The sequence below is a fragment of the Oncorhynchus mykiss genome, chromosome 3 (assembly GCF_057628025.1).
Source record: "Oncorhynchus mykiss isolate SJ-2025 chromosome 3, ASM5762802v1, whole genome shotgun sequence".
Taxonomy (NCBI): domain Eukaryota; kingdom Metazoa; phylum Chordata; class Actinopteri; order Salmoniformes; family Salmonidae; genus Oncorhynchus; species Oncorhynchus mykiss.
Genome location: NC_143024.1, coordinates 42,298,783 through 42,319,660, shown reverse-complemented (window position 1 = coordinate 42,319,660; position 20,878 = coordinate 42,298,783). Strand labels below are relative to the sequence as shown.

The window sequence follows — 20,878 nt, the reverse complement described above, 5'->3', positions numbered from 1 at the left end:
ATAACCACGAGGAGAGCAACAGGGCGATTGTTGTTCTGTCATTGAGGTGGGCCTGGCCTAGTCCTGAGCAGCATTGGGAGTGAGCCCACAGGAGAGGAGTGTCAGTCCTCACTGTACCAGCGCTGTGGGAACGCACTGATGATGTCATATGCTGGGGCATCTGAAGTTGTGAGGAGGGAGAGAGTTGATAGTGATGGCACAGGACTGGGCTTTCATAACATGTCAAACAGACGGATGTGACTTAGTTCTGGTATGCAGATTGTCACTGATCATTTGGACAAATCGCGATTTCCCCAGTTAGAAGAGTGGATACTTCACTAGCCTCGTTGGTACATTTTCTAGCACGTCTCCCCCGAGAATATTTTTTTTTTTTTCAATGTAGTAGGTGGATCAGCTTTAATATTGCAAATAGAAGCCACAATCAATGTAATTGTCTACATTTACTTTGAAAGAAAAAATAAAAGATATGTATATACACACATTACCAGCCAAAAGTTTGGACACTTACTCATTCAAGAGTTTCTTTATTTTGATTTTTTACATTGCAGAATAATAGTGAAGACCAACTATGAAATCACATAATGAAAAAGTGTTAAACAAATCAAAATATATTTTATATTCTTCAAAGTACCCTTTGTGTTAATGACAGCATTGCACACACTTGGCATTCTCTCAACCAACTTCACCTGGAATAATTCCAACAGTATTGAAGGAGTAAGCACAAATGCTGAGAACTTGTTGTTCTGCTTTTCCTTCACTCTGTGGACCAACTCATCCCAAACCATCTAAATTGGGTTGAGGTCGAGTGATTGCGGTGGCCAGGTCATGTGATGCAGCACTCCTTCGCTCTCCTTCTTGGTCAAAAATCCCTTACACGGCCTTGAGGTGTGTTGGGTCATTGTCCTGTTGAAAAACAAATGATAGTCCCACTAAGCGTGAACGAGAATGGATGGCATATCGCTGCAGAATGCTGCGGTAGCCATGCTGGTTGTGTGCCTTGAATTCTAAATAAATCACTGACAATGTCACCAGCAAAGCATCCCCGCACCATCACACCACCACCTCCATGCTTCATGGTGGTAACCACACATGCAGAGATTATCCGTTCAACTACTCTGTCTCACAAAGACATCGCGGTTGAACCAAAAATCTCAATTGGACTCATGAGACCAAAGGACAGATGTCCACTGGAGTAATGTCCATTGCTTGTGTTTCTTGGCCCAAGCAAATCCCTTATTATTGGTGTCCTTTTTGTAGTGGTTTCTTTGCAGCAATTTGACCATGAAGGCCTGATCATCTGAATAGTTGATGAGGTGTGTCTCTTACTTGAACTCTGAAGCATTTATTTGGGCTGCAATTTCTGAGGCTGGTAACTCTAATGAACTTATCCTCTACAGCAGAGGTAACGCTGGGACTTCGTTTCCTGTGGCGGCCCTCATGAGAGCCAGTTTCATCATAGCGCTTGATGGTTTTTGCGACTGCACTTGAAGAAATGTTCAAAGTTCTTTAATTTTACATATTGACTGACCTTCATGTCTTAAAGTAATGATGTAATGTCATTTCTCTTTGCTCATTTGAGCTGTTGTTTCCATAATATGGGCTTGGTCTTTTACTAAATAGGGCTATCTTCAGTATACCCCTTAAGTATACCCCTTACCTTGTCACAACACAACTGATTGGCTCAATGCATTAAGAAAGAAATTCCACAAATGAACTTTTAACAAGGCACTGTTAATTGAAATGCATTCCAGGTGACTGCCGCATGAGGCTGGTTTAGAGAATGCCAAGAGTGTGCAAAGATGTCACCAAGGGAAAGTGTGGATACTTTGAAGAACCTACAATATATTTGAATTTGTTTAACACTTTTTTGGTTACTACATGATTCCATATGTGTTATTTCATAGTTTTGTTGTCTTCAGTATTATTCTATAATGTAGTAAATAGTACAAATATAGAAAAACCCTTGTTAACATTTGACTGGTACTGTATATGTTATCCTTAAAATAAAAATAAATAAAAAAAAATATATATATATATATATATAAAAAAAATATATATATATAAAATAATAAATAGATATATATAATAAATATATATATATATATATATATATATATATATATATATATATATATATATATATATATACACGCAGTTGAAGTTGGAAGTTTACACACACTTAGGTTGGAGTCATTTAAAACTCGTTTTTCAACATTTCTTGTTAACAAACTAGTTTTGGCAAGTCGGTTAGTACATCTACTTTGTGCATGGCACAAGTAATTTTACCAACAATTGTTTACGGATAGATTATTTCACTCATAATTCACTGTATCACAATTCAAGTGGGTCATACATTTACATACACTAAGTTGACTGTGCCTTTAAAAAGCTTGGAAAATTCTAGAAAAGGATGTCATGGCTTTAGAAGCTTCTGATAGGCTAATTGACATAATTTGAGTCAATTGGAGGTGTACCTGTGGATGTATTTCAAGGCCTACCTTCAAACTCAGTGCCTCTTTGCTTGACATCATGGGAAAATCAAAATAAATCATCCCAGACCTCAGAAAACAAATTGCAGACCTCCACAAGTCTGGTTCATCCTTGGGAGCAATTTCCAAATGCCTGAAGGTACCACGTTCATCTCTACAAACAATAGTACGCGAGTATGAACACCATGGGACTACGCAGCCGTCATATCGCTCAGGAAGGATACGCGTTCTGTCTCCTAGAGATGAACATACTTTGGTGTGAAAAGTTCAAATCAATCACAGAACAACAGCAAAGGACCTTGTGAAGATGCTGGAGAAAACGGGTACAATTATATCTATATCCACAGTAAAAACAAGTCCTATATCAACATAACCTGAAAGGCCGCTCAGCAAGGAAGAAGCCACTGCTCCAAAACCGCCATAAAAAAGCCAGACTACAATTTGCAACTGCACATATTGTACCTTTTGGAGAAATGTCCTCTGGTCTAATGAAACAAAAATAGAATTGTTTGGCCATAATGACAATTGTTATGTTTGGAGGAAAAAGTGAGAGGCTATCAAGCCGAAGAACACCATCCCAACCGTGAAGCACAGGCGTGGCAGCAACATGTCGTGGGGGTGCTTTGCTGCAGGAGTTACTGGTGCAGTTCACAAAATAGATAGCATTATGAGGGAGGAAAATTATGTGGATATATTGAGGCAAAATCTCAAGACATCAGTCAGGAAGTTGAAGCTCGGTCTCAAATGGGTCTTCCAAATGGACAATGACCCCAAGCATACTTCCAAAGTTGTGGCAAAATGGCTTAAAGCCAACAAAGTCAAGGTATTGGAGTGGCCATCACAAAGCACTGACCTCAATCCTATAGAACATTTGTGGGCAGAACTGAAAAAGTGTGTGCGAGCAAGGAGGCCTACAAACCTGACTCAGCTACACTGGCTCTGTCAGGAGGAATAGGCCAAAATTCACCCAACTTATTGTGGGAAGCTTGTGGAAGGCTACCTGAACCGTTTGACCCAAGTTAAACAATGTAAAGGCCATGCTACCAAACACTAATTGAGTGTATGTAAACTTCTGACCAACTTGGAATGTGATGAAATAAATAAAAGCTGAAAAAAATCACTCTACTATTATTCTGACATTTCGCATTCTTAACTGACCTAACTGACTTAAAACAGGGGATTTTTATTAGGATTAAATGTCAGGAATTGTGAAAACTGAATTTAAAAATATTTAGATGAGGTGTATGTAAACTTCCGACTTCAACTGTAGGTGTGTCCAAACTTTTGACTGATACTGTATATTTTCAACTGTGCTGTTATGTTTCACAAAAATTCTGAACCTACAGTGCCTTGCGAAAGTATTCGGCCCCCTTGAACTTTGCGACCTTTTGCCACATTTCAGGCTTCAAACATAAAGATATAAAACTGTATTTTTTTTGTGAAGAATCAACAACAAGTGGGACACAATCATGAAGTGGAACGACATTTATTGGATATTTCAAACTTTTTTAACAAATCAAAAACTTAAAAATTGGGTGTGCAAAATTATTCAGCCCCTTTACTTTCAGTGCAGCAAACTCTCTCCAGAAGTTCAGTGAGGATCTCTGAATGATCCAATGTTGACCTAAATGACTAGTGATGATAAATACAATCCACCTGTGTGTAATCAAGTCTCCGTATAAATGCACCTGCACTGTGATAGTCTCAGAGGTCCGTTAAAAGCGCAGAGAGCATCATGAAGAACAAGGAACACACCAGGCAGGTCCGAGATACTGTTGTGAAGAAGTTTAAAGCCGGATTTGGATACAAAAATATTTCCCAAGCTTTAAACATCCCAAGGAGCACTGTGCAAGCGATAATATTGAAATGGAAGGAGTATCAGACCACTGCAAATCTACCAAGACCTGGCCGTCCCTCTAAACTTTCAGCTCATACAAGGAGAAGACTGATCAGAGATGCAGCCAAGAGGCCCATGATCACTCTGGATGAACTGCAGAGATCTACAGCTGAGGTGGGAGACTCTGTCCATAGGACAACAATCAGTCGTATATTGCACAAATCTGGCCTTTATGGAAGAGTGGCAAGAAGAAAGCCATTTCTTAAAGATATCCATAAAAAGTGTCGGTTAAAGTTTTCCACAAGCCACCTGGGAGACACACCAAACATGTGGAAGAAGGTGCTCTGGTCAGATGAAACCAAAATTGAACTTTTTGGCAACAATGCAAAACGTTATGTTTGGCGTAAAAGCAACACAGCTCATCACCCTGAACACACCATCCCCACTGTCAAACATGGTGGTGGCAGCATCATGGTTTGGGCCTGCTTTTCTTCAGCAGGGACAGGGAAGATGGTTAAAATTGATGGGAAGATGGATGGAGCCAAATACAGGACCATTCTGGAAGAAAACCTGATGGAGTCTGCAAAAGACCTGAGACTGGGATGGAGATTTGTCTTCCAACAAGACAATGATCCAAAACATAAAGCAAAATCTACAATGGAATGGTTCAAAAATAAACATATCCAGGTGTTAGAATGGCCAAGTCAAAGTCCAGACCTGAATCCAATCGAGAATCTGTGGAAAGAACTGAAAACTGCTGTTCACAAATGCTCTCCATCCAACCTCACTGAGCTCGAGCTTTTTTGCAAGGAGGAATGGGAAAAAATGTCAGTCTCTCGATGTGCAAAACTGATAGAGACATACCCCAAGCGACTTACAGCTGTAATCGCAGCAAAAGGTGGCGCTACAAAGTATTAACTTAAGGGGGCTGAATAATTTTGCATGCCCAATTTTTCAGTTTTTGATTTGTTAAAAAAGTTTTAAATATCGTCGTTCCATCATGTCGTTCCACTCCATGATTGTGTCCCACTTGTTGTTGATTCTTTACAAAAAAATACAGTTTTATATCTTTATGTTTGAAGCCTGAAATGTGGCAAAAGGTCGCAAAGTTCAAGGGGGACGAATATTTTCGCAAGGCACTGTATATACATTTTACGGACACAGTATATTTAACATTAGTTTTCTTGTTTTTTTTGTGTTATTTTTAGTCCCACCATTCAGCTACCCTCAACCCCTCCCAATATAAATATTTGAGCACCATCTAGTTTTGATTTCTATTTGCCATATATTTTTCAACTGTGCTGTGACGTTTCAAAAAAGTTCTGAACCTTTCTATTCTCATAGTTTCCACAGATTGTAAATCAAAGAGAAACATTTTTGCTAAGAGTATTATTTTATACATTGATCGATTGTCAATGACTTTTCAGTTCACCCAGTAGTGCTATTTGCAGAGTTAACACCAGGTACAGTCGTATGAACATTTCGGGCATCCCTCTGAGGCTGCATAATAATTTACTCTGTCGTCACAGAAAATGATCACCGTGGCATGCCGTTAATTTTCTAATAAAAGCTGAGTACTGGGGTATTGTCCAGCAAAAGATTTTTAGTGTAGCAATATTAAGTTGTATGAAATTAAATCAGATGTGAAAAATAGGCTTTGCAAAAATGTGGGCACCCTTGTCATTCTGTTGATTTGAATACCTGTAACTACTTAGCACTGATTAATTGGAACACACAATTGGTTTGGTGAGCTCATTAAGCCTTGAACTTCATAGACTAGTGCATCCAATCATGAGAAAGGGTATTTAAGGTGGCCAATTGCAAGTTGTTCTCTTTGACTCTCCTCTGAAGAGTGGCAACATGGGGGCCTCAAAACAACTCTCAAATGACCTGAAAACAAAGATTGTTTAACATTATGGTTTAGAGGAAGGCTACAAAAAGCTATCGCAGAGATTTATTTATTTTATTTTAATTTTTTATTTCACCTTTATTTAACCAGGTAGGCAGGCTAGTTGAGAACAAGTTCTCATTTGCAACTGCGACCTGGCCAAGATAAAGCATAGCAGTGTGAACAGACAACAGAGTTACACATGGAGTAAACAATTGTCAGTGTCCACTGTGAGGAACATAGTGAGGAAATGGAAGACCACAGGCACAGTTCTTGTTAAGGCCAGAAGTGTCAGGCCAAGTAAAATCTCAGAGAGGCGAAGGATGGTGAGAACAGTCAAAAACAGCCCAAAGACCACCTTCAAAGACCTACAACATCATCTTGCTGCCGATGGTGTCACTGCATCGTTCAACAATTCAGCGCACTTTGCACAAGGAGAAGCTGTATGGGAGAGTGATGCGGAAGAAGCCTTTTCTGCACACACGCCACAAACAGAGTCGCTTGAGGTATGCAAACGCACATTTGGACAAGCCAGATTCATTTTGGAATAAGGTGCTGTGGACTGTTGAAACAAAGATTGAGTTATTTGGTCATAACAAGGGACGTTATGCAAGGCGGCAAAAGAACACAGCATTCCAAGAAAAACACTTGCTACCCACAGTAAAATTTGGTGGGGGTTCCATCATGCTGTGGGGCTGTGTGGCCAGTGCCGGTACTGGGAATCTTGTTAAAGATGAGGGTTGCATGGATTCCACTCAATATCAGCAGATTCTTGGGAATAAAGTTGAAGTTACGCCAGGGCTGGATATTTCAACAAGACAACGACCCAAAACACTGCTCAAAATCTACCCAGGCATTTATTCAGAGGAAAAAGTACAATGTTCTGGAATGGCCATCCCAGTCCCCAGACCTGAATATCATTGAGAATCTGTGGGATGATTTGAAGCGGGCTGTCCATGCTCGGCAACCATCAAACCTAACTGAACTGGAGATGTTTTGTAAGGAGGAATGGTCCAAAATACCTTCACCCAGAGTCCAGACACTCATTAGAGGCGATGGGAAGCGTCTAGAGGCTGTTATTTTAGCAAAAGGAGGCTCTACTAAATATTGATGTGATTTTTCTATTGGGGTGCCCACATTTATGCACCTGTCTAATTTTGTTTTGATGAATATTTTACATTTTCTGTTAATCCAATAAACCCAATTTCACTACTGAAATATTACTGTGTCCATCAGTTATTTGATAGATTAAAATGAAATTGCTGATCCAAACACCCAATTATTTATAAATGGAAATTGTCAGGGATGCCCAAACTTTTTCATACGACTGTAAATTCCTGAACCTGCGACCAAAAACAAGCTACATATGGCCAGTACCAAAACAAATGATGTAATGATTATGTCTCTTCGCAGCAAAATCTGACGAGCTGGGATGGTTGATACAACCATCATATACAGTGGCTTCGGACCCCCTAGACCTTTATCCACATTTTGTTATGTTACAGCCTTATTCTAAAATTGATTTAATTGTTTTTTCCCCCTCATCAATCTCAACACAATACCCCATAATGACAAAGCAAAAACTGGTTTCGAAATGTTTGCTAATTTATGAAAAAGAAACATGTCACATTTACATAAGTATTCAGACCCTTTACTCAGTACTTTGTTGAAGCACCTTTGGCAGCAATTACATTCTTGAGTATTCTTGGGTATGACGACACACCTATATTTGGGGAGTTTCTCCTATTTTTCTCTGCAGATCCTCTCAAGCTCTGTCAGGATGGATGGGGAGCATTGCTGCACAGCTATTTTCAGGTCTCTCCAGAGATGTTCGATCGGGTTTAAATCCGGGCTCTGGCTGACCACTCAAGGACATTCAGAGATTTGTCCCGAAGCCACTCCTGCATTGTCTTGGCTGTGTGCTTAGTGTCGTTTTCCTGTTGGAAGGTGAACTTTCGCCCCAGTCTGAGGTCCTGAGCTCTCTGGAGCAGGTTTTCATCAAGGATCTCTCTGTAGTTTGCTTTGTTCATCTTTCCCTCGATCCTGACTAGTCTCCCAGTCCTTGCCACTGAAAAACCCCCACAGAATGATGCTGCCACCAGCATGCTTGGATGGTGCCAGGTTTCATCCAGACGTGATGCTTGGCATTCATGCCAAAGAGTTGAATCTTGCTTTCATCAGACCAAAGAATCTTGTTTCTCATGTAGTCTTTAGGTGCCTTTTGGCAAACTCCAAGCGGGCTGTCATGTGCGTTCTACTGAGGAGTGGCTTCCGCCTGGCCACTCTACCATAAAGGCCTGATAGGTGGAGTGCTGCAGAGATGGTTGTCCTTATGGAAGATTCTCCCAACTCCACAGAGGATCTCTGGAGCTCCTTCAGTGACCATCGGGTTCTTGGTCACCTCCCTGACCAAGGCCCTTCTCCCACAATTGCTCAGTTTGGCCAAGCGGCCAGCTCTAGGAAGAGTCTTGGTGGTTCCAAACTTCTTCCATTTAAGAATGATGGAGGCCACTGTGTTCTTGGGGACCTTCAATGCTGCAGAAATGTTTTTGGTACCCTTCCCCAGATCTGTGCATCGACACAATCCTTTCTCGGAGCTCTACGGACAATTCCTTCCACCTCATGGCTTGGTTTATGCCCTGACATGCACTGTCAACTGTGGGACCTTATATAGACAGGTGTGTGCCTTTACAAATCATGTCCAATCAAGTTGTAGTAACATCTCAACGGTGATCAATTGAAACAGGATGAACCTCAGCTCAACTTTGAGTCTTATTGCAAAGGGTCTGAATACTTATATTTTTAATACATTTGCAAAACTTTAGAAAAACCTATTTTTACTTTATGGGGGTATTTGTGTGTACATTTTTTATTTATTATTCCATTTTAGAATAAGGCTGTAATGTAACAAAATGTGGAAAAAGTCAAGGGGCCTGAATACTTTCAGAAGGCACTGTATATAACATTATATTGGTTGCAAGAATTTTGTATAATTTAAATTGAAAAACTATTAAGTTTTGAATCTGGTGTCGTTTTGTGTATCAGTTCATAAACCATGTGCCTGGTACATTGAAAATCTCTTCGCAACTATTTTGCAATCTGTATGGCACAGCTGTCAATTTTTTGGTCCTTAAATGAAACTGGTATACTTTTTTATATATCACAATTTTCTTGAACCTATTTTGGTTGTTAATGCAGGGTCGACAGACAAGTTCCTTACCTTCTCCCTCTTCCATTTGCCTCTTCCATTTTTGCGGTATGCAAGATTTTAGTTCTGGGTGTCCGAGATTAACATGACCCAAAAGTCACTGTGACTAAGATGAAGTACTGTGAACCTGATGGACTTCCTGGGCAAAATACTCTGCACAGCATTTTGTGGTAATGGCTCCCAACCCACCTGTGCTTGTCCAGATAGTGGTGCAGGTGACCTATGGTCTCTGAGAAGTGCATCTTCATGATGTAAGTGTGCTCGCCATCCTCTGACTTTACCCTCAGTGTGGTGACATCACGGGCCGAGTTTGGGGGGGGGGGGGGGGGGGGGGGGGAGGTCAGTCTCATGCAACTCCAACCTAAGTTAGAGTAGGAGACAACAGGTTCATCACCCACATTAGCAAATGTGTGTCCCTCTTCCAGGGTCTCCTCTGTCACAAGGTCCCACAAGGCCCCCTAGTGGTGGAAGTGAAAGTATTGTGCATAGTTCTAGACACCTGCATACCTCTCTTTCAAGGCCTGTAGCACTGGTATGTCTATGAGGGTCACCGCATGGCTGTTTGGAGCATCAGAAGAGCCCTAAACACAAGACACAGGCATGTACTAACGTATAGTATACTCGCATTCATCATCTACAGGTATCAGCAGAAACATACAACAGATCTCAGTCTCACCTGTAGACTGGCTTTCAATGAGTCCCTGATGTCAATCACTCTACCAGCCTTCACCAACACTTTGGGCAGCCTGTTCAGCAATTGGTCCATTGTCAGTGTTCTGCCTGTGGCTAACTCAATGTTCAAGTCAGAGCAAAATAGTCTTGGGGTGAATCTCAAGTGACATGCATATAGTTGAACCAACTTCAAGTATGACATTCAATTATTTCACTGATTCCTTGCGTCCCCTCCCCTCGCCTCCTCAAAGAAGATCCAAGGTTTCTTCCCATCTCATGCATCTTCAGGAGGAGACAAGGAGAGAGGAGTCGAGGAATCCAAAAAACACAATTGAGATTCCACCCCTGCAGTTGGTTCAACTAGATTGTAAAGTGTAGCACATGTTTTCAGGAACAAATTGAAGGATACAGAGGGGACCAACCGGGTATCTGGGAGACGGCACAGTACGCGTGTTCTAGTCTGTCTGTTGATTTCTCCCCCTCTGTGCATCCAACAACAGCCTGCCCCATCCCAGGGAACTCCGCCCACGGTCGCCTCTCTTGGAACTCCTCCTCTCACCTGTCGTGAACCTGTGTACAAAAGACGACGTGCCACTACTCACCACATAACAAACAGGAAATACATTGTCCATGTAGTCCGTTTTCCTACCGTAAGCACATTTGAAATCCACGCATGCACACAAAGCACACACACACCCGAAAGGGCACCCCACCTGCAAACCTGTCCTGTAGGTCAGAAGGGAAGTATCCGTCCATCAGGTCTTGCATGCACTGCTGTAAAGTCATGAGCGGCAGGGTGTCAGACACATTGGACTGAGATACAAACGGAGCTTTCTGTACTTAGTTATTCTGTCCGCTACAATCTGAGAGAGAGTCAATATATGGAAACATTTAAATCAAAGAATCTTCAGTGAAAATGTATCTAAAGCCATGCCTGGTTCAAATATCTTGTCTGCTTCAGTGCCTGGTCTAGGTATGTTGTACTCTCTCGTAATAGCCTTAACAGTAGCTGATTTGGTTCTGGGTGCTGAGACTATGTACTGACTAGCCAGTTAGAGTGTAGAGAGTATTCCCTATACAGTCTCTGTCTGTACCTGTGTGCTGGCTTCCTGGTAAGAGCGGAAGGGCCCATTGAACATGAGGATGCCATTGCTGTAGAGCCTTAGTGGAAGGAGGTGCTGCTGGGCCAGCTGTGCCCCTCTGGACGTGACCCTGACGAAGGACTCTCTCTCCCCAGCCAGTATGTTCTACTGCTGAATGTTCTGGAGCACCAGGTCAAAGTTCATCTAAACGTTTCTCCTGGCCACAGAGGTCTCTGCAAAACACAGGCCACCATAGTAAGTGAATGCATACTTGGAGACGTTCTGTTTGAAAACCATCCGGGCATCACACGAGCACAGCTCTGTGAAACTTTACTGCTGCATTGAAAGAACATCAAAGTCGTGACAGAAACCACTCTTCGGGGGTTGTTTGGCAACTGCTTTGTACGGTTGGAAATGACAGTTTGAAGATGTGATTTGATTAGGTTTCACTTCACGTGTATATTGAAAGTCAGGCCTAAGGTGAGGATTAGTGGGTTACTGAGTACTGGGGCTGCCTGTTAAGAAGAGGGTGTACTGTTGCAGCGTGTTCAGATAGAAATGTATCATGTAGAAGGAATATGATTGTCAGAATAGGGAAATCTTAGCAGCTCTATTAACTGCTTTTCAGTCACTGCAGGCTTCCCTTTATGGTCTCAAACTGGTCTTGAATGTACAAAAAACTCAATTCATGACCTTTACCAGAGCTAGAACTCTGCCAGAGAATGTTAGCGTTGTCACATCTGGTGGCTTACCCATTGAAAAAGTGTCATCCTACAAATACCTAGGTATTTGGTTGGATGACAAGTTGTCCTTTAAAGTTCATGTGGATAATCTTGTGACAAAGCTTATATTGAAATTGGGTTTTTATTTTTGTAATAAGGCTTGCTTCCCGCTTAAGTCTAGAAAGAAGCTTGTTCAGGCCACTTTTCTCTCTGTAATTGATTATGGTGACTTGTTGTATATGCATGCAACCACCTCTGTCTTACAGAGACTGGACTCTGTTTATCATGCAGCCTCCTCCGTCTTGCAGAGACTGGACTCTCTTTATCATGCAACCACCTCTGTCTTACAGAGACTGGACTCTGTTTATCATGCATCCTTGCGCTTTATTACAAATGCCAAGTCACTCACTCATTGCACATTGTACCAAATGGTAGGTTGGACCTCACTTTATATGCGCAGAAAGATACATTTGTACTGTATGTGTTCATCTACAAAGCCCTTTTGGGTGAACTCCTTTACCTCTGTAGTCTGGTCTACTTCACCACCAGCAGTTACCATACCCGGTCTGCTAGGTGGTTGCTACTTAAAGTCCCCAGGACATGCACAGTATTAGGCAAGACTACCTTCTCTTCTTGTGCCCCAGACGGATGGATTCATCTACAATCCATGTTTCATCTAGATATGTTAGTGCCACTGAATGAGTTTCAAATATTGACGGGAGACTCTGTTACGGAGGAGTGTAAATGCTTTTTTTGTTGCCTGGATCACTGTATTGCTGTATTGTATGTTTTAATTTTGTAATGTATTGATTGTTGCTGCCTTCTTGGCCAGGTCTCCCTTGAAAAAGAGACTCTGGGTCTCAATGGGCTTTTCCTGGTTTAATTTCTATCTGCACCATAAGGTTCAGCACTTAATACCGCCCTGGTTTCTTTACCTGGCTGCCACACCCCTCCCTCAGAGCTCTGGGTCTGCTCAGCTTCCTTTACTTCCTGTTGTGTTGAGCTCCTCTCCGCACCTCACCCAGATCATGCCATAGTCATTCAGAAACCACTGGGTGGTTAAAAAACCCACTGTGAGTAAAAAAAAAAAAACTTTTCAGTGACATCGGTTAAAGAGGTGAACTGAACTATTTAGAACAGACTTAAAGATGAGTCAACCACCACAACTCAACGTATAACTATGTTATACTGAATGTAGAAAAGTTCAAGTCTAAATTGGACAAGCACTGACTAAGATATATTGTGAATCACACAGACACAGGTTAGTGCTTCCACGGCTTTCAGTACAGTGCGGCCCATCCATGTCTGTGCAATGTACCAAACTGTTAGCTGAGGGCCGAAAAAAACATTGCAACAAAAACATTGCTCCATTGTATCACCATGGCGATGAGAACACTGTATCGGCCTACATTCTATAAATATACAAATACTAGATCTACGTGTGCTGTGACTGGAGCTCTGTGGTTCTAGAACTGTATGAGATATGCGATAGGCTGAAATAACTTTTGCCCTGTTTTGTTACGTTACAGGCTTAATCTAAAATAGATGAAATTGCTTTTTTTCCTCCCCTCATCAATCTACACACAAAACCGCATAATTACAAAGCAAAAACAGGTTTTTAGAAATTGTAGAAAATGTATAAAAAAATATATCACATTTACATAAGTATTCAGACCCTTTACTCAGTACTTTGTTGAAGCACCATTGGCAGCGATTACAGCCTCGAGTCTTCTTGGGTATGACGCTACAAGCTTGGCACACCTGTATTTGGGGAGTTTCTCCCATTCTTCTCCGCAGATCCTCTGAAGCTCTGTCAGGTTGGATGGGGAGCGTCACTGCACAGATGTTTTCAGGTCTCTCCAGAGACGTTAGATCAGGTTTAAGTCCGGGCTCTGGCTGGGCCACTCAAGGACATTCAGAGACTTGTCCCGAAGCCACTCCTGAATTGTCTTGGCTGTGTGCTTAGGTTTGTTGTCCTGTTGGAAGGTGAACACTCGCCCCAGTCTGAGGTCCTGAGCGCTCTGGTGCAGGTTTTCATCAAGGATCTCTCTGCTCCGTTCATCTTTCCCTCGATCCTGACTAGTCTCCCAGTCCCTGCCACTGAAAACATCCCCACAGTATGATGCTGCCACCACCATGCTTCACCGTAGGGATGGTGCCAGGTTTCCTCCATACGTGATGTTAGACTTTCAGGCTAAAGAGTTCAAGAGTGATTATCGGGTTCTTGGCACCTCCCTGACCAAGGCCCTTCTCCAACGTTTGGCCGGGCGGCCAGCTCTAGGAAGAGTCTTGGTGGTTCCAAACTTCTTCCATTTAAGAATGATGGAGACCACTGTGTTCTTGGGGACCTCCAATGCTGCAGACATTTTTTGATACCCCTCCCCAGATCTGTGCCTCGACACAATCCTGTCTCGGAGCTCTACGGACAATTCCTTTAACCTCATGACATGGGTTTTGCTCTGACATGCACTGTCAACTGTGGGAGCTTATATAGACAGGTGTGTGCCTTTCCAAATCATGTCCAATCATTTGAATTTACCACAGGGGGACTCCAATCAAGTTGTAGAAACATCTCAAGGATGATCAATGGAAACTGGATGTACCTGAGCTCAACTTCGAGTCTCATAGCAAAAGGTCTGAATACGGATGTAAATAAAGTATTTTCTAAAAACATTTCAAAAAACCCGTTTTTGCTTTGTCTTTATGGGGTATTGTGTGTAGATTGATGACAAAAAAACAATTTAATACATTTTTGAATAAGGCTGTAACGTAACAAAATGTGGAAAAAGTCAAGGGGTCTGAATACTTTCTGAATGCGCTGTATGCTGTATATTCTTTTGGCGAAACATTTCATGGGTAGTTGCAGTAGTTACTTACACTGCTACATGGCAAAAAAGTAATTAACTACTGAAAAGACTACGAAGATTTGAATTTCGGTAAACTGCCATCAAATGTACTGCAAAATGTAGGTACATGACTATTTTAATGACAGTGGAACTACTCCCAAACACGGTCTGTTTTCAACTCGACAGCACAACTTTGGAAAATATGTTGCTGTTTGAGGAGGTCTCTTATTACCTCATCATACAAACTATAATAAATATCTTGTCATTCAAAATATGAGAAGTCTCTTATACAAACTATAGTATAAGGAGTCTCTTGTCAAGCAAACTATAAGGAACAAAGGTCAACTATGGAATACCGATGCAACATCCACACATTCACACATTTGGTAGATTTTGTGTAGAAAACATTTAGCTACTGCTCACACATGCTGTAGCAGGAATATGTGTAGACTTAACACTTGTATGACAGGCATCCTGTATGTACAACTTCATCAGCATTCTGTGGTTGAGCTTTCCTTTAAAATGCATGCTTTTGATTGGGTGTTACGGAGGATCACAGAGGTCGATGTGGTTGAGGTCGATTTCAGATCTAACCAAAACCCTCGTCTTGCTGGAGGTGTTCACAGAAGCTGGATGCAGAGTTGTTACAGGTTTTCCCATCGTTTTCCCATTAAGCGTGTGCTAAATGACTCAAATGGAATGTACAATGTCATTTCTATGTCTGAAGGTGTGTCGTACTTGGCTCCCCTTGTGGTCAACGTCCAGGGCTTGGGTCTTCACCTTGGTCTCCAGCCGGGTCAGCCTCTGTATCATGGAGGGCATTAGCTCAAAATCACTAAGGGGTGCACCTGGAGGGTTCAGTCAGAATTCACCAGATCAGGCAGCGTAATACCTGTATAATAAAGGCTACTGTACGACACTCGGCAGATGTTTTTTTTCTCCAAAGCGTCTTAGGTACAGTGATGCATACATTGTTACTGATTCTGAGAACACTCTGATTCAATGTTACTGTACATTATCAGAAACTCAAGCTGGCTTTTTTTGAAACCAACATTTGTGACCACAGTGCTGTAGTAGGAAAACGAGACACTTGTTTGTGCTGTCCATGCACACAACATACTAATCTAACAACCACGCATGAGATTTCCAGTGTTATCTAAATTGTATGTGCTCACTGCACTTATTTTGAACATGACGGATGTGACGTTGGTTGTGGTTGTGAATTTTGCTGCACAGGGCAAGTTGCAAGGACATCAAAGAAACATACAAAAGGAGTTGCTTTTCCTTTGTTTGACGGTAGATTTCAGTTGTCGTGGTTATTTCGTTCTCACTTTTACTTTGTCACTACTATAAATTGCATGAGTTATGTTGCGGGTCTCATTACCATCCCCCCTAGACTGTCGGGCCAAAAGGGATTCGTAACACCAGGTTTTTAAAGAACTATATTCAGAGGCAACATAGGTTTCAAATCATTGGATATCTCATAGTTAGACTACAGCAGGATTCCCCAACTGGCGGCCCGCTGGACGAATTCGTCCCGTGGGTGATTTTATCTGGCCATCCAAGTTTTATGAGCAATAAATAATACTAAAATGTTTTTTTTACATTTTTGTTATTGGTCATAAACGACTAAAAACATCAGCAAATCAGCTCTAGTGATTTTCATTTTGGAAATCTATTCCAAAGTATTCCCACGCACCATAGTGATCGTAGACAAATGTAAGCACGGTTTGAAATGATTATGATTAGTAAAATAGTATATGTTTTTGTGGTCAATTGTAACAATCTGGGTGTAGTGGGTGCGAAGTCAGGCGCAGGAAGCAGAGAGTTCAGGGGAGTGCTATTTAATGCACTAACGGCGAACATAAGCCACCCCACGAAACACAGGGCGCACACAAACCAAATGCCCCAAACACGGGGTCTTAAACAGTCCAGCAAAACCCCACGAAATGGGAAACATGTAAACCTCATTCGTGCACACAAGTCACACAAAACAATCCCGCACAAAGAGCAGGCGGGCCTCCTGGTAATTATAGCCCGACTAATCAGCCTAAACACAAAACAGGTGAAACCAATCAACAGAAAGGGGGGAAAGGATCAGTGGCAGCTAGTAGGCCGGTGACGACGACAGCCGAGCGCCACCAGAACAGGAAGGGGAGCCACCTTCGGTAGTAGTCATGACAGTACCCCCCCCAACACGCGGCTCCAGCAGCTTGTCGACACTGGCCTCGAGGGCGGCCCGGAGGGCGAGGCGCAGGGCGCTCCGGGTGGAGGCGATGGAAATCCCTCAACAGTGACGGGTCCAAGATGTCCCCCACTGGTACCCAGCACTTCTCCTCCGGGCCGTACCCCTCCCAGTCCACGAGGTACTGCAGGCCCCTCACCCGGCGTCTCGAGTCCAGAATGGCACGTATCGTGTACGCCGGGGACCCCTCGATGTCCAGAGGGGGTGGAGGGCTGTAGGGAGACCGGGCAATGGGAGGAGACGGCAGGACTTAGAAAACCGATCCACAACAACCAGGACCGTAGTGTTTCCCTGAGACGGGGGAAGATCGGTCAGGAAATCCACTGACAAGTGAGACCATGGCCTTTGTGGAACAGGGAGGGACTGTAACTTCCTAGTAAGGTGCCTAGGAGCCTTACTCTGGGTGCACACTGAACAGGAAGAGACATAGAACCTAACGTCCCTAGCCAAGGTGGGCCACCAATATTTCCCCCTGAGACCCCGCACTGTCCTCGCCACACCAGGATGACCCGAAGAGGGTAGGGTGTGAGCCCACCGAATCAGTTGATCACGGACACCAAGCGGCACGTACTTGCGACCAGTCGGACACTGAGGAGGCGCAGGTTCCACCCGTAACGCCCGCTCGATGTCTGAGTCCACCTCCCATACCACTGGTGCCACCAGCCTTGAGGCTGGAAGGATGGGAGTAGGATCGGTGGGCCGATCCTCCGTGTCATGGAGACGAGACAGCGCGACGGCCTTCGTGTTCAGGGAGCCTGGTCTATAAGACAGGGTGAACCTGAATCGGGTGAAGAACATGGCCCACCTTGCCTGACGTGGATTCAGTCTTCTAGCTGCCCGGATATACTCCAGATTCTGGTGGTCGGTCCAGATGAGAAAAGGGTGCCTAGCCCCCTCAAGCTAGTGTCTCCACACCCTCAGGGCCTTTACCACCGCTAACAACTCCCAGTCCCCCACATCATAGTTACACTCCGCCGGACTGAGCTTCCGCGAAAAAGAAAGCGCAGGGGCGGAGTTTCGGTGGCGTACCCGAGCGCTGTGGTAGCACGGCACCCACCCCAGCCTCGGACATGTCCACCTCCACTATGAATGCTAAAGAGGGGTCCGGGTGCGCCAAAACACGGGGGCATCTGTGAACAGCGCCTTCAACCTATTGAAGACTGTCAGCCTCTGCCGACCACCTCAAACGCACCGGTCCCCCCTTCAACAGTGAGGTAATGGGGACCGCTACCTGGCCAAAACCCTGGATAAACCTCCGGTAGTAATTGGCGAACCCTAAGAACCACTGCACTTCCTTCACCGTGGTTGGAGTCGGCCAATTACGCACGGCCTTAATGCGGTCATACTCCATCACCACCCCCGAGGTGGAAATAAGATAATCCAGGAAGGAAACGGCTTGTTTGGAGAACACACACTTCTCAGCCTTGACGTATAGGTCATGCTCCAGCAGTCTACCAAGCACCTTGCGCACCAGAGACACATGCGCGGCGCGGGTGGCGGAATAGATCAGAATATCATTGATATAGACAAACACGCCCTGTCCGTGCAGGTCCCTAAGAATCTTGTCTACAAAGGATTGAAAGACGGCTGGAGAATTCTTTAACCCATACGGCATGACGAGGTACTCATAATAGCCCGATGTGGTACTAAACGCGATTTTCCATTCGTCTCTATCCCGGATACACACCAGATTATACTGCTCCTGAGATCCAGTTTTGTGAAAAACCGTGCTCCGTTGAATGATTCCACCGCTGTAGCGGGTAACTAAACCCCACCGTGATGGCATTTAGACCTCTATAATCAATGCACAGACGCAGACCTCCCTCCTTTTTCTTCACAAAAAAGACATTTGAGGAGATGGGTGAAATGGAGGGCCGAATGTACCCCTGTCCCAGAGATTCCATGACGTATGTCTCCATAGCCAACGTCTCCTCCTGTGACAATGGGTACACGTGACTCCTGGGAAACACAGAGTTTACCTGGAGATTTGTCGCACAATCCCCCTGTCGATGAGGTGGTAATTTAGTCGCCCTCTTCTTACAGAAAGCGATAGCCAAATCGGCATATTCAGGGGGAATGCGCACAGTGGAAACCTGGTCTGGACTCTCCACCGACGTGGCACCGATGGAAACTCTATGAACACTCCTCTGACCACCCCTGGAGAACCCCCTGTCTCCACGAAATCCTAGGATTGTGACTAGCCAGCCAGGGAACCCCCAGCACCACTGGAAACGCAGGTGAATAGATAATGAAGAGACTAATCCGCTCCTTATGATTCCCCTGCATTACCATGTCCAGTGGAACCGTGGCCTCCCTGGCCTCCCTGACCAACAGGGGGTTCTGGGTGAGTTTGGTGCAGACTCACCTGGGGTGACCGAGAAGCCTGCCCTCTCGACTCCCAGACGGGCTCCCCCAGCACCGGTCGGCCATGTGTTCTCTCCGACCACAGCTGGTGCAGTAGGAGCCTCCTCCTCCGGTAACCCTCGGCACGGCCCCCCCTAACTCCATAGGAAGGGGAGCGGGAGTGCTAGGTGGTGGAACAGACAGGACCCTCTCCTAATGCCCGCGGGAAGCCAGCAGATTGTCCAGCCGGATAGACATGTCTATTAGTCCGTTGAGGGAGAGAGTGGCATGCGGACATGCTAGCTCCCTGTGGACGTCCTCCCGGAGACGACACCGGTAGTGGTCTATCAGGGCCCTGTCGTTCCACCCAGCCCCAGCGGCCAAGGTCCGGAACTCCAGTGCGAAATCCTGCGCGCTCCTCTTCTCCTGCCTAAGATGGAATTGTCGCTCACCCGCCTCTCGGCCCTCTGGAGGGTGGTCAAATACGGCACGAAAGCTGCGGGTGAATTCTGGGTAGTGCTCCTTCGCCGAGTCTGGACCATTCCAGACCGCGTTGTCCCACTCCAGGGCACGACCCGTCAGGTAGGAAAGGGAGGAGGGAGGAGAAGGTGGACTCGTCGGAGGAACCGGAGGTGCAGAGAGGAGACCACTCCTCTCCCATCGGTCCATTCTCTCCATCATCTGATCCATCGCCGATCCTATCCGATGGAGGACGGTGGTATGATGGAGGACACGTTCCTCCATCGATTGAAGGGGGTTGGCAGTTGCTCCTGCTGACTCCATTAAAAGGTGCAGGATTCTGTAACGATCTGGGTGTAGTGGGTGCGAAGTCAGGCGCAGGAAGCAGAGAGTTCAGGGGAGTGCTATTTAATGCACTAACGGCGAACATAAGCCACCCCACGAAACACAGGATGCACACAAACCAAATGCCCCAAACACGGGGTCTTAAACAGTCCAGCAAAACCCCACGAAATGGGAAACATGTAAACCTCATTCGTGCACACAAGTCACACAAAACAATCCCGCACAAAGAGCAGGCGGGCCTCCTGGTAATTATAGCCCGACTAATCAGCCTAAACACAAAACAGGTGAAACCAATCAACAGAAAGGGGGAAAGGATCAGTGGCAGCTAGTAGGCCGGTGACGACGACAGCCGAGCGCCACCCGAATAGGAAGGGGAACCACCTTCGGTAGGAGTCGTGACATCAATTTGCAGTCTTCAAATGACTTGTAATATGTTCTGTCCCCCTGGCGATCTGCTCTACAAAATAATCTGCTTTTAAATACCTTAATTCCATAGCTGCAAATGGATTCTCCTTGAAAGGCACTCATCTCTTATTTGAGCAAAATTAGCAATCATCAGTAACGCAAATAAACACGGACATCCATCTAATTGCAATACTTTTTGTCTTGGAAAAGATCCACTTTGTTTTCTCTCGAACATACCCTTGATGATTCATGGGCCCAGGAAGAGGAAGCTGTCGGTTTTTCCCCAACATTGAAAGTGGTGAGCTCATCTCCTCACATTCATTAAACACTAGGGTTC

The 20,878-nt window shown here is 44.4% G+C and overlaps 1 long non-coding RNA gene and 1 pseudogene across 1 annotated transcript in view; one reads left to right on the top strand and one right to left on the bottom strand.

Moving 5' to 3' along the window:
* Positions 1 to 20,878, top strand: part of LOC149984548 (uncharacterized) — a 257,558-nt gene that overhangs the window by 221,965 nt on the left and 14,715 nt on the right. The window lies entirely within an intron of this gene.
* On the bottom strand, positions 58 to 20,022 carry LOC118944663 (UBX domain-containing protein 11-like; annotated as a pseudogene).